The 4,553-nt window shown below is 32.5% G+C and overlaps 1 non-coding gene across 1 annotated transcript; it reads right to left on the bottom strand.

The window, feature by feature from the left end:
- Positions 1-3,474: 3,474 nt before the first annotated feature.
- On the bottom strand, positions 3,475-3,546 carry TRNAC-GCA (transfer RNA cysteine (anticodon GCA)). The gene has a single exon. It is a non-coding gene; the product is annotated as a tRNA-Cys (tRNA).
- Between the last annotated feature and the right edge of the window lie 1,007 nt (positions 3,547-4,553).

Genomic DNA, 4,553 nt, shown 5'->3' with positions numbered 1-4,553 from the left:
CAAGTTTTACAATATATCATATACTACAAAATAGGGTTAGACTGCTTACTTGGTCACGGAGAGACGTGTCATCGAGTTGAGTCATAGAGATATACGACTCTTTATCCTAAGAAAAAATCTATATAATTTAAAATCTAGCTGCTCTGATACCAATCTGTCACAACCCAAATTTCAAGGGTTCAAAACTCAAATAGAAACTAAAATTGAGAGTGAAAACAAATAAAAATAAAAGTAAATTAATATAAAATAAGAAAATGTTGTAAAATTAAAATGAGATTGAGAAAAAAACACAACATTAAATATAAAATTAAATTAAATTATAAGACGGTGTTGTTCAAATTTATCCAAACAAAAAAAAAAGTGTTTCGGATACAATTAAAAAAAAAAAGTACAAAAAAACTCAAACGCAAAGACAGACTAACGCTACATACAACCCCATCTGTGAGTGCACAACCTTTGAAGGCTCCCTCATCTCAACGATAAGTTCTATTACGAACCCATCCAAAATAATCACACCTTGTTTATTTGATAACCCTTGTATATTATAACAATTCAACTTTTCGTTTTATAGCCCTCCAACTACTAAGAGGAAAATATATTTGAGTAGAAGCTAAAAATATTGGGTGTTCACGAAAAGTCATTTGGTTTAGTGGTATGATTCTCACTTGGGGTGCAAGAGGTTTTGAGTTCAATTCTTGAAATGCCCCTATGTCTAAGTCTTTTCTTATCTAAGGACTTCATATTCGAATTTTATACTTACCATCATGCTCTTAATACTCATAGTCTTTCTTAACATCCCATCCTTAATACTCATAGTCTTTCTTAACATCCCATCCTTAATACTCATAGTCTTTCTTAACATCCCATCCTTAATACTCATAGTCTTTCTTAACATCCCATCCCAAGGCTTTATTCTCCAAGACAAATTCTACATCTGAGGACTTTTATACTTACCATCATGCTCTTAATACTCATAGTCTTTCTTAACATCTCATCCCAAGGCTTTATTCTCCAAGACAAATTCTACATCTGAGGACTTTTATACTTACCATCATGCTCTTAATACTCATAGTCTTTCTTAACATCCCATCCCAACAAATTCTACATCCGAGGACTTCACGTGTTTCCTGCAATACGACCTGAATACCTAGGCCTAAGGCTTCATACATACATTTCAAGTGGTATAACAAGGGCATTTGGTCTAGTGGTATGAAAGTTCGATTCTCAAAATGCCCCTTCAAGATTGTAGTGTGAAAGACATTTACCAAGTAAATAAATACATTAAAATAACACAAGTGACACATATGTAAACTATGTTATTAATATTTTATTTCTATTACATCTTTCCTTATTTATGAAACAATGAGCGGAGATATTTTTCATTTTTACTCTATTACATCTTTTAAATGGAAAGAAATTATAATGATTTCATTTAGTTCTGATAAAGATAATTATTTGAATTACAAAATCACATTTAGATTTATAAAACTTTTAATTATTTTTAAAATGGTACTCACAGTTTTCATTAACATGTATTACATTTAAATATGTTATATATATATATATATATATATATATATAAATGAAACATGTGGTCTATAATTTTTTATGATAAATTTAAAAATAAATAAATATTATTTTTCGTGTTGCACGTTTCGGTTCACGTTTTAGTGGTCCGTATCAATTCCTATTTTTACAACTTGATCGCTATTTAAACTCATCACCTCTTAGTATTTTTCACAGCATAACACACAGAACATTTGTTTCCTTGATCTAAATTTTTTTTTAAAAAGCCTCCATTGTTGCTCCCTACAAAACTTCCAATTCTATTTTTTTTATCTTATTTGTTTCCTTGATCTAAATTTTTTTTTAAAAAGCCTCCATTGTTGCTCCCTACAAAACTTCCAATTCTATTTTTTTTATCTTATTCCTGAGAGAGATGTCTATTATTTAAAAGTGTTGTGGTGTGTTTCTATAAGATTTCAGACAATTGTACTGGTTTGATCCTAAGCCATTGAAAGGATTGAGTTTGCTCTTGAACTCGTAAAAAGAGCGGTATACCGGTTTGATCCTGAGTCGTGGAAAGGATTGAGTTTGCTCTTGAACTCGTAAAAAGAGCGGTGTACCGGTTTGATCCTGAGCCATGGAAAGGATTGAGTTTTCTCTTGAACTCGTAAAAAGAGCGGTGTACCGGTTTGATCCTGAGTCGTGGAAAGGATTGAGTTTACTCTTGCAGTCGTAAAAAGAGCGGTGTAGCAGTTGGGCTCTGATCCGAGGAAAGAGTCTGAAAGTTTTATTCAAATTCCCACTATAAAACTATGGTGTTATATTTTCTAACCCTCTTCCTATTTAAGTTCTAAATTATTGTTAAGTTTTATTGCATGGTATCAAGTTTGATTGTTATTAAAAAAAAAATTTAATAATTAGATTGTTGAAACCCTATTCACCCCTCTAGGGTTGTCATATCGATCCAACATTATCCTTCCACCAATAGGAGCAAAGGCAACGTTACTATGTGAAAGTTTCATGTCATTTATTCAACAATAAGGGTGTTAGCATGCATTTGGAAATGAACCCATATTTAAAAAATTTAGATAAAATAGAGAAGAATTGTTATCTCAAAGACAATGATACTATGTGAAACTAGCCTCAAGATGCTTCCTTAACTCTTAGAGGCGGTAAACCAACGGTTCCTTCACCCAAGACCCATGGCCCAACTCCCAACATGGAAGGGATAATCTAGAGAATCATTCCAAGAACCCTAACGGATGGGTTACAAACTCACATTATCAAGCTCGACAACAAACAATGTCGCCGGCAAACTTAGGAAGACTACATGAAATTACGAATATGTCAATGTAGGATTTTTTAATTTACCGATTTTTAAAATGTTAAATTATGTGAAATTACTGGCAAAGAAGAATATTTTAGAGAGCTATTCCTTTTTATTTAAGATTTTGATATTTAAGAAAAGAGAAAATGAATAAAAATAGGAGACATTTTATAGATTTAGGAGGAGTAAGTGAAAACAAAAAGGGAGTCATGACCCATTTTCGGTGGGTTCTCGAGGCACGGATTGCAAGTTAAAACAGGTTGAAAACAGAGTAAAATGTTTTCTCGAAATAAAAAAAAATTAAAATATAATGAACATATATATTTACATTATATTCGAAATAGAGTTTATAGGTTCATAGTACAAAATAAGGGAAATAATAAGGGAAATGTTGAAAAAAATAATTTTAAAACATAAAAAATAGTTGGTGTTGTTTAATTGTAAGATGGGCAACTACTCTTAGTTAAATGAAAGATATGGAAAACATGGAGTGAGTAAGTTTTTAACCATGTTCATAGTGGGTGCTTGGATACCACACTCTTTTCTTAATGTACATGGAATCCGTAATTATTCTTATTTCTTTTCCCTTTAGACACTCGGTGGTCGGGAGTAAATCGAACAAAGTGTCTGTCCAAAATAAAAGGGCCCAACCAGATTTGAACTGGTGACCTCTTGATCTGCAGTCAAATGCTCTACCACTGAGCTATGGACCCATTTTGCATGATTTCAACTTTAGTGACTCGTTCTACAGAGTGTCAATCCAAAAGTGTAAAAAGTGTCTGTCCAAAATAAAATGGCCCAACCAAGTTCAAACGGGTGACCGGTCAAATTCTCTACCACTGAGCCATGGATCCATTTTGTAGGATTTTAACCTTAGTGACCCCGTAGACATAGTGTCGGTCCAAAAAGTGTAACAAATTTCTATCCTAGATAGAAGGGCCCAACTAGGTTCGAATTGGTGACCTCTTGATCTGCAATTAAATGCTCTAACATTGAGCTATGGTCCCATTTTGTATGATCTCAATCTTAGTGACCCCTTCTAAAGATTATCGGTCCAAAAGTGACCCTACCGAATCGACTATGGACCAATTTTGTATAAATTGGTGGATTACCTATCGGGAATTAAACACAGGTCGTTAGATTCAAAGTTGAAAGTGCTAACCACTACACCATAGAACCACTCGTTAAACTTTATTTTGGCAGCGATTTTGATAAGCGTCAACAACGCTGGATTTTGCAAAGCTAGAGGTCGTAGTATGCTTATAGACTTTCACAAGGTGTTTTCAACTTCTTTTATAGGTAATTGAACTTTTGAGTCCATGCAAATGATTGGTTGGATTAGTATGAGTTTAAGAAGACAGAGGAGAGAAGAGAGACTTTGTTAGAAACTCACCCATAGGTAATCTCCCAAGATGTTTTCAACTTCTTTTATAGGTAGAATTTTAAAATCAAACCACAACAAAATTTACTTCTATCTAGCAAAATTATTTTTTGTTTGAAACAAGATTATAGATAAATTTAAAATCCAAGAAAACGGATCTGAGTTTGATATTATTTGATTTTGGGTATGGACACAACTAGTTGATTTCTTTTGATTACATTAATGAATGTATGTAGATGTTTAAAGTGTTGATCTTAATGGTTTTAGAAAATATCAACACATCATCAATATAAACTATCAAATTTTTTTGAAAGGATTGAAAATATCATTCATAATCTT

The sequence above is a fragment of the Cucurbita pepo genome, chromosome 16 (genome assembly GCF_057944985.1).
Source record: "Cucurbita pepo subsp. pepo isolate OVF chromosome 16, ASM5794498v1, whole genome shotgun sequence".
Taxonomy (NCBI): Eukaryota; Viridiplantae; Streptophyta; class Magnoliopsida; order Cucurbitales; family Cucurbitaceae; genus Cucurbita; species Cucurbita pepo.
This window is presented reverse-complemented; position numbering and strand designations above follow the sequence as displayed.